Raw genomic sequence first — 10,208 nt, forward strand, 5'->3', positions numbered from 1 at the left:
AGGTACCCCCAGCACTGTGCTGTGTTAATAGGCCAGCAGACTCCAGCAGGTGCAAGCGGTGTGTTAGGAAAGCTTTATTCAACACAAATTAGTACTTACAGGAACTGTCCCTGCATGTCCCAAAGGCAGACCAGATGGCCAACGTTGGTGTGGGCCAACCCCAGCCTCACCCTGGGGACTTTGCCTTGGTTTCTCCACACCAGTGGAGCAGTGTGGTCTGTAGCTAGGAAAGTTTCCATTTTTAATTTTAATTTGCAGAAGCTGAGAGCCATTGAGTGCTGGCTCCAATTAGGGAGTGCTGGCGCGTGGCTGCTGTGCAGGGTGTTGTTGGGATGGTCTTCTCCCAAGGCGAGCTCCAGACTTTTGTCTCTTGCCATGACAACAAGGCTGTCACTAGATGAGGCTCTGATATGAGGTTACCAGCAAGCAGAGTGCATTTGCCCACACACTTTTGATCAGGGACTGGTCCTTGTCGCTTCCTTGTCGCTGGCTGGACTTTGAAAGCGCCTTTGATCCAGCCATGCCAAAGAAATGCAGTTGTTTGAAGTCTTTGATCCTTTCTGAGGGTAGATGAGGCCCAGAGATCTTGATGGGCCAGAGCTGTTTCTAAGCATTTCTTCCTTATTAAGACTCAGCATAGGCTACATAAGCTCTTTCTGTTGGCATGTCTGAGCAGACCCAGATCAGGCCGTTTTACACCAGTTGGTGGGTTGGAGTAGAAACCCATCCCACCATCACTCTTGTCATCCATGGGACCATCATGTGAGTCACCAAGCTTCCCAGGGTCAGCTGCCTTCCAACCACAGGACAAGGTTGTGCCAGCAGTCACAGGAGACAAAACACAGGGAGGAAATTTTCAGTACTTGTTTTAAGACAGGAATTTGTTCAGAATAAGATACAGAAGATAATACTGCATTTGCTGATAGGCACATGCTGCTTGGGCGAGACAGGAGTGGGCACAGGTGTGGGTGCCCTCTGCTCAGGTTTTATTCCGGAGGTGCTTTGTGTGCTGTACAATCCCTTTCTCCATGGCATTGGGGGGGTCCTCCTGTATGCATGCTGTGTATGCACGTTTATTTTTAAGTGGATGATATGCTGCTTTTCCTATTTAGAGAGCATACCAAAGCAATTTTTGATCCTTAGTGAATACCAGAAATAACTGGGTAAGTATAAATATATCTCCTAACAGCCTTGTTTGTAACAAAAGCCTGCACTGAATCTTCACACTACATCAGGGCTGCAAATATTCAAGTCACATTTGGACGACAAAGCCAACGGCACATAGCTTTAATTACAATATTTCTCTCAGTCTTCCTCTCATGTTTTTTTCTGAACATTGTTTAAAGAACTGATGAAAAGGATGAAAACTTTTTCAAACTTTCCTTTTCTTAGGGTCTCATCAGCTCAGTCTTTCATCACACAGTCAATAAACAGTTGAAAAGGACTCTTCTGAACTGCAGCAGGAGGGAGGAGGAAGAGGGGAAATTAATGATATCACCAAACTGAAAACTCTTTCAAGTTGCCTTTAATTGCAGAGGGTATGGGCAGCGATTTCAGTTTTTAGCTCTCAGATCTCTTGCTGTCCCCAGAGGGACTGGACCTCCTGTCCTCCCACGCTGCCAGCATTCCTCCTGCAGTGGCCGAGCCAGGTGGCAGTGGGACAGACACGTGGCCCCAACATGGGCTCCAACTCATGGCTCCAGCACCATCACCTCCAGCACCTTCCTTCATCCTCCAAAGGTGCTCCTGAAGTTGGTCTCCCCCAGGACCTCACCTTCACATGAGCAGCTGAATTCAAGGTAGGAGCTGATGTTCTTCATCCTTCTGCAGTCCCACCCCAGGGCTGATCCAGCTTCATCACCCAACCTTTGAGCTCTCCTTCACAATGATGTAAGGGCTCTCAGAGCATTGCCACTGCCCACCCATGGTCTGCTCACCCTAATGCACCAGGCTGCACCATCCATCTTTGTCTCCTGGGGAGCATCAGTGGTGCAGGCTGAAGACTGCTCTGAGAGCTGTTTCCATAGCTTGAAAGACCAAAAATTATAATTGCAACAGGTCCAGGAGCAGAAAGAGGAAGTGTAAAGCTTTAAATTCTAGTCACACTGGTAAGTATAACCAATAAAGAGACCAAACTCCCTGAAAAATGAGATTACAGTGGCTAATGGGAAAGAAATATTTCTGAGGATGTTAAAGGGAAGTTAATCTGTTTAATATAATTTGTTTTCCTATTCTTCCTCAGCTGGCATGCTTTAGAGACGACTGTTCTCAGGGTTTACAGCCATGCATATGGTTAGGAGGGCTGGAACTGGCAGCAGACCGCCTGACAGAATAATGGCCAGCTAGCAAAATAGCTGGGTATATCACTTACAGATGGTACGACCCCATCAGAGGCAGTGCAGCACAAGCTGTGCATTGATGCAGGCTCCATTTGTCACCTCTCCTCCCAGCAAGGACTGTGGGGCATGGGGCAGGGTGAGGGTTGTGCTCGGGCAGCCCAACAGGACGTGGCTGTCAGCTCTCAAAGCTGTCTAGGGAGCTGAATGGACCCTGGTTGGTGCGTCTCCAGACTTCAGAACTGTCTGGGTTTAAACCCAAACCAGCCAAGGTGAGGCAGTCACAAATCCTGTAATAAAACTGGTGAAGTCAGAGTCTGATAATGTCAAAGGTATCTGACCTTCTGCAAATATCCTCATCTCTTCTGGTAGAAAACTGTCTGAAAAGCATTGCCCTGCAACGAATTAATGCTTTACTGTGTGTGCTCTTGTTTTAAATCTGGGCACAGCTTCACCTCTTTTTTCAGTCTCAGTGGAAGAAATAACTGCTGTGCTGGATATGTTTCCAGGCTGAACCCCTCTGTGCCCCTCCCAGCATCAGCATTCTGCTTGTTGCCCCCACCGGCCATCATGAGCTGCCCTGATGTTTTCTTGCTGTGAATCCATGCCTTCATGAGGTGAGCAGTCTGCTGGGTCTGAAATACGTTCTTCCTGGGTTGCAGAGGTTCAGGTCACTGCTGTTGAACTTGGCCCAAGAAGCAGTGCGTGGGTTCGTGCTCTGCACTGATAGTATTGATTTCTCTGTCTGCATTGTGTTAGTGAGTGTGGCCTTGCAAAGAAGGAAATTACTCCTGCGGCCTCAGGCAGTACAAAAGCTGCCATGTCACTTAACGGAAGTGGTGCCAGGGTTTTTATAGAGTGTAGTTCACCTCTTTCAAAATCCTGCTGAAGGATGCTTGAGCTAACAAAACTGGGCGCTCTGCATTAAAGAAAGCCACGCACATTAGCTTTATTGTCAAGACATGGTACAGAGCATTTATTACTTTTGGCTCATGTACAACGTCGGGTTATTCTGTGAGTTTACACAAGACTGTCTATTTGTAGTTGAAAGTGAATTATTTGCTCATTAGTGGTTCAGGAAGGTCTGCTGGCTCCTGCCGTGCGAGGCAGCTTGGGTTCCTCCGTGTGATGGAATGTGCTTGTCAGAGGCTCACAGCATCCTCAAGGTGGTCCAGAGGACGTGTGATTATGAAAATCAGCTACTGCCATAAGAAGAATGTTCAGCTTTTTCCTTTTTTTTGTTGCCCTTTTGTTCCATATTCGTTTTTCAGAAAGAAAATATTCGTGAGGCTTCAAAGAGGGGTATTCCTGAAGCTGGGGCTGTGCAGTAGGCTTAGCATATTCTGCTTTTTCTGGCTTGAGCACTCACAGAGCATTGTTCTCCTGAAGAATCACGTCTTAGTGTTGCCAGCCTCCACAATTTCACGCAGAAGCAGGACCAGAAGCACACAAGCAGATTTCTTGTGAGTTTTTCTTGGTCAAGACACTAAGACATATGGAACAATCCAAGCCATCAACATCTCAATGTTAGATGACACGTGCAAAATTCTATCAATTCCTTCAGCAGATCTATTCAAATCAAACTCAAGTCCTCAAAGCTTCATCCATTCCACAAAATAATGATACCTTAGCACAACTTGTGAAGCCATGTTATTCTTTGTCTGTAATAAACAAGTGGTTCTTGGAGATGCCAGGTGAGGAAGTGCTGCCCAGGTCAGTCGTGGCCCTCTCTTGGCTGAAGGAGAAAAGCAGATTCCTGTGGCTGAGTTATGAAATGGCTAAAAAGTGGAAGCCTTGATGTTCATTATCGATTTTAGTCTTTGCTGCCATGGAAAAGTGCTAGTGGGAGCTGTTGTTATCTCATTACTTTAAAACTGACTTCCAGAGTGAAGTGCTTCATTTATCCCTCCTTTTCCCCTTCTGTATTGGTAGAACATCAAAGTTTCACCTGTGGTTCTGTAGAACAGCTCTTCCCTTTTGGGTTTTCTCAGCATGCTTCTGCAATTCTTTTGTTATTGCTTCCCATGTTTATTTATTTATTTTTAAACTCTGTATTTTATGTCCTAAAGTAGCTGCTTATACACTTTATGGAATAGCATGGGCAATGATTTTTAAAGATATAATCCAAAAAATGTCTCAGATTTCAGGAAATGTCTGTCAGAATCTGTGTTTGCTAAACATCCATCTAAAAGTGACTGTGCTGCCATGGCACAGATGTGCACATGCAGCCTTTATGTGCTCGGGATGCAGTCAGGCAGCTGAGACCAGCTTAACTGCCAGTCTGGGAGATGCTGCATTCAGAGCGATGCGTTCTCATAATCCTTGAGTTTAAATGGCTTTTCTGATTTGATTCTTTACTGCCTCCCCTGTTTTGCATCAAATCAAATCGGGTGTGAAATGACAGGAAATCAAAGCAGCAGGCAGCACCTCCCATCCCACCGCTCATTTGTGTTGATATGAGTGATGGCAACAAGCATGACAAAGAGTAATTAGCCCTTAATTGCCCCAGATTAGTCATATGCAGTGAACCAATATTTGTGGTTATCCCGATAGGTGAAGAGTCCAGTTGTTACCTAAGGGGGCTGGTGTGGCTACAATGGTGGAGAGTATCCCACTCCATCCTATGCCATGGGACACCCAGACCCACTTCTCCTGCCCTCCATGGGAGCAGTGATTTCTGTGAAGGTGGTGGCACAGATCTTGATAGTTGCCTTGTCTGCCTTTGGGGTTGTAATGATGTATCTACTCGAGCACCTGAAGTGAATGAATTACATGAAGCCTCTGCAAATGGTCATAAATACGATAGTCTGTGTGAGCTGAAGTAATTGCCTGTTTTATATGTGTGTTTATCTTCACCGCGTTGCATACACAATGTGCGTTATGTCAAAGTGATGATAAGAAGCAGCCCTAATACTTGTGAACCACATAAGTCTTTTTAGTTTATGACTGAGGCTCCAAGTTATCTTATGCAGTTACCTGTGGTAGGCTTAATGTAAATTAGCATACTTATAAAATGTCAAGGAGCATTAATTGACAATTTCTGAGGCCTTCCTCGCTAAATACCAGCTCAGTGCTGAAACCTGTCTCTGCGCATTTAATATATGGAAAATAATGCTTATTCATCAATGGCTTATGTAACGTGGAATTAATTTCATGGCAGCTAGAGAAAGATGGTACAGAGAGTCCTTTATCAAAGGAAGCGCTGAAAATAAAGCTTCGTGTCCCACCAGGGAACTTCTGAGATGGGATTCAGCACTTCAGAAAACCATGCCATGTCATTCTGTGTGCAAATGGTGGCTTACTAACCTAATTCTGGGCCCTCTTTGGCCTGTCTGAGTACCTTTAACATCAGCTGGACCTCCTGGGCTTCGTGTTAGGGAAGGCTGTAGGGTGAATTTTGAAGCGCTTGTAGATTTTTCCCTTAATATATTATTTCTTTTTTCATCTATATGATATTATCTTTATATAATGCACTGCAGACAAGCTTATTTCCATAAAATTATTCACATAATGTCATTCTCATGGTACAGAGGTTGAAAAAGACCTTTAAGATCATCTAATCTAACTGCAATGTACAGGTATATAGATACATAGTGGAAAAATTCCCTGTAACTTGCTGGAAATAAGACATACAAGTGCTGTGTAGGAGATCAGGCTGTATCAGCACAGCAGCCTGCAGATCTCCATCTCTGGTGATCCTGGTATGGGGCAGGGAGGTGTTCCCAGAGGATAATGCATAGAGGTCCATTCTGGCAGCACCAGCAGAGGCCTTGCAGTGCATTTGGGACCACAGTGCTGTGTGGTAATGGGTTTCTATGGTACTGCTGTGGGCACGCTGGGGCTTGGGGGGAGCTGCCCTGCTTGCCTGGGATGGCTCTGACTTTGGGCTATGACAACATCCACCCTGTGTTGCCAATGGTGGTACAAAAGCAGCGCACACAGGAATGCAGCCTCTCTCCACCTGCCTAAAAACCTTCCCCTGTGATTTCCTGTGCTGCACCAAAACGGGGCTCAGTTTTATGGACAGCACCAGTAATCATTTTGTCTTCTCTTACTTGACAGAGGGAAAAAAAACATTTTAACCCATCTGCCAAGCAACTGCCTCAAATTATATTTTGTGATAAAAGCAAATGAAGCGTAATTGAGAAAAGACAAGAGAAACTTGCCCTGAGAACAGCGTGATAAGAAACGCGTTGTGACAACGGTGCAATGCATATTGTTACTCTGCAGTGCACCAAACTTCCCCGCTGCCCCAGAGCTGCGACTGCACTGTGGTTGAAGCTCCTGAAGCTGAAGATGCATCTTCCTCCTCCTGTATGAGACCACTCCTCTAAGCCTTACATGTTACTGGAAGCTTAAGGCCAATCAGCTGCCAGGAATTAGGTAAAAAAGGCACCAAGATGCTCCTGGAGATGCTGCTTAAAGAATAAATGTCAGACGGAGGTGCCTGCTGCAGGTACGCGAGCTGCCAAACCTGCAGCCTGTTCCAGGCAGGTCATTTGACCATGAAATTACCCATGAAAGGTGAACCCATTGTTTACTATGCTAATTAGTAACCCAAGAATGTTTATTTAAAGGTTATTAGAAAGCACTGAGGGATGTGGGTCTGAATGGAAGAAAACTGAAGAAGTCATGGTGAGGGTTTTTTAGATTATTTAGTATAAAATTATTCCTAATATTTAAGATAATTTCTGAGATGTGCATTGAATTAACAAGGGACTTGAAGTTTTAATATAAATCAATGTGAAAATAGCCTTCAGAAATTATTTTATTCAGAGATCTTTGCATCAAAGTTCTTATAGCTATTAATTTGCAAACCTCTAGGTTTTAATGGCCGAGTAAGAAATAATAGCTTTAAAGTTCCCTTGAAATACTTCATAAAGTACTGCTCTTAAAAGAACTAAATGGCTTCCAAATGCCATCCACTGCTTCAAAGAACAGTGTTCTTCACAATATTTCTATACAATATTTCTATTCAGTTTTCTACACTGTGCACAGCTGACTTATTTTTGTAGCATAGAAACATCAGAAGATGAGTGGTATCAGAGTATTGTCATGCTCCAACAAAATGCTGGATTCAAACTCTACCACATACGTGATAAAGTAGAAGTTTAAATGCAATGCTAAGTTAATTTCGTGTCACAGAAAGTTACTTTTCCAAGTAGACTTCCATATTCCACATTCCGCTGCTTGTAATGTAATTATTCAAGCTACTCATTGCCTTGTATGCCAAACCTTGGGAAGAAGAGCAGTGCAGCACATCAGTGGGCACATGGAGTTGCAAGAAAACAAGAAGGAACCTACAACAGTAAAGTCCAAGAGGGACTGACTGAGCTTTAACTGGTTATGTCTGTTGAGCAGAAAAGTTAACAATGAATGTAGGATAACTTAAGCAAGTAAGGGGTGCAAACCTGGTGCATCCCAAAGGGATTTCATAATGGTTAACAGGGAGAGAGAAGTTCCTCCTTGGATGCTACTGGTGGGATGACTGGGTGCATGGCAGCACCTTGCAGCATGAGGACAAGCATCACTGCACTGCAGGGAAGGACCTGCCTCCATCTCCTGTGGATGAGTCTGCTGAAACAGCATCTCCCAACTCCCACTCTTACTGCAGTCTAAAAAGCTAAAAAATAATGGGATGAATCTTCTGTGTGGTGCAGGAAGCCACCATGGGTAAGCCAGATTCCTGTTCATGTGTGTGCCGAAGAGCATTCAGACACTGCCCAAGGAGCCAAAGGGCAGTGCTGAATGGCAGCTGGAACCACAGCTCAGACCCCTTACAGGAGCGCTGCTAATTGTAGATTCAGGCATGCCAAGGATTAATTGCCAGCAGGTGTCAAAGATAAGAAATTTCTCTCTGATCTGGGCAGGGGTTCACTTTGTGTATTTTCTGCTTTTGTTCTGTTCTTGCCCTTGTTCATTAGAACATAAAATGAGCCCTTTATGTGAAGAAATTGGATAAATAATTTTGCTGTCGCTAGAAAAGAAAGAGAAAAATAATTTGTCAGTGCAAGACTTCAAAGGGCAAAAATTGTTAATTAGGAAATTGCTATTTGAAAAAATACAATTGTGGAGGCCAGGCAGTTCTTACAAGATAGCCTGCAATTTTACAACCTGTCTGCATTAAGGGTTGTACACAATATGCCCCAGCAATTTACTCGGGCTTCTCACCTACCTTCACCATAGAAAAATGAGTGAATTTAGACAATGAGTAGAGCTGGTGATTGCCAGGATCCTCCCACTCATCATCAGTTCCTTGTGCATGTGCTCAGGGGTTGACCTGGTGGCTGCCCTGCTCTCTCCATCCCTGAGCACAGATCCCAGCCTAGAAGCTACACTCACATCAGCTCCTGCTGCTGCCCCAGCTGCTCTACATTGTGCCTGGGAAGGTAAGCTGGACCCAGTGCAGGTGCTACCTAATTGCTTTAATTAGGGAACTAGTCCTCATGAACAGCAAATGGAAAGCAAAAAGAGCAAATGAAGAAAAATAACACTTAAAAAGTAAGTTTTTACTTTTTAACCCCCACCACCCCCCTTTTTTTTTTTTACCCCCATATATCTAAGTTACTTTTTCAGTGTTGTTTTTGTAGAGAATTCAAGAACAGTTTCTGTAAGCGTCTGATATGTGCCAGTCATTTACTCCCCTTGGAAAGTGAGCAAGCTTGTGTTTGATGGTGCACACTAGGAGCTCCCATGAAGAGAATTACTGCTGAGAAGCAACACTGTGTAAATTCATGCCTCAGTTTTCTCCCTGTCCAGGTAGATAAATCCTGGTAAAGCTGCTAATTAGTTGGTCTTGGGCATAAAGAAACTAAATCAGTCAGGCTGGAACTGGTTTGCACAGTCAAACCCATCATCACAACAGGAAGAGCCAAGATAGAGAGAAACAGCTCAAAAGTCAGAGACTCTTGCAGGTTCTTAGGCCATGTACAACATACATCATTTCAATCAATATATGAGAAAGAAAAGCCCTGGCACCACTGTAATAATGGTGTAGCATATGGTGCAGTCAGAAAAAATTAACTATGCAGTAAGCATCGAAGTTGGCAGATTGGAGTGCTCCAGTAGCTTCCTTACAGGAGTTTGCAGTGCAATAGATGTTGTCACTAGGGGTGGTTTTCTGATATAAGAAAGTATTGTTGGATACTTGGAGTCATAAAATAATATGGCCTTAGGAGTTCAGCCATCATCTTGAACAGCAGCTGAGGCGCAGTCATCAACTTCTATACAGCATTTAAGTTGGTGAAAGTGGAAAATGAACCTTTTGGGTTTACTGAAACAAAACCCAAAAAACATCGCCTGTAGCCTTGCATGCCTTTGCAAGCATAAGGCTGCCAGCCCACACACCCCATAAAAAAGCCAACATTTTGTATTAAATTAGCACCCAGCTTCTTGCCAAAGGAAACAGAAGAAGCAAGCCAGCAATCTGAGTTTCTCTGTCTCTGATCTCCCAGCGAACCACTTCAGCTAAGCACAAAAAGCAAATGCCTGTAAGGAAGGACGTTTATTCATTGCAGGGGAAGCACGCTGACTGTGTGCATCTGCTGAACAGTAAGTCTTGACCAACCACCCAACAAATGAGATCCCTGTGCTTTTTGCTTGCCTTCTGCTACAGAAAGTCTGTACGTCTTTGAGCATTGTTTCTGTTTTCTGAATCCATCAAATGCTGTGCCTTGTGGCACTCTCCAGTTTCCCTTTTCTCCATAACTGTCACCACGAGCACTTATGTTAAGTTGCTAGCAACGAGTACAATGTGTCCTGAGATGCCAAGAGTGGTCTTCATTGTTTTACATGTACTAAAGCAAGTTTCTTAATGGCACTGTGGAAATCTTTTTCATTTTATTTTCAGATTTAAAGTGATAGAAGATGAAT

At 44.1% G+C, this 10,208-nt stretch overlaps 1 long non-coding RNA gene across 1 annotated transcript in view; it reads left to right on the forward strand.

The window, feature by feature from the left end:
* The window catches only part of LOC107319736 (uncharacterized), a 66,939-nt gene extending 58,090 nt beyond the window's left edge, over positions 1-8,849 (forward strand). The window contains exons 6-9 of the long non-coding RNA XR_014934547.1: positions 1,393-1,799; positions 2,846-2,953; positions 6,399-6,792; positions 8,609-8,849. This is a non-coding gene — a long non-coding RNA (uncharacterized LOC107319736). The remainder of the gene's footprint in view (positions 1-1,392; positions 1,800-2,845; positions 2,954-6,398; positions 6,793-8,608) is intronic.
* Positions 8,850-10,208: the final 1,359 nt, after the last annotated feature.

This window comes from Coturnix japonica, chromosome 15, assembly GCF_054131305.1.
Source record: "Coturnix japonica strain WE chromosome 15, WE-NBRP24, whole genome shotgun sequence".
Lineage (NCBI taxonomy): Eukaryota > Metazoa > Chordata > Aves > Galliformes > Phasianidae > Coturnix > Coturnix japonica.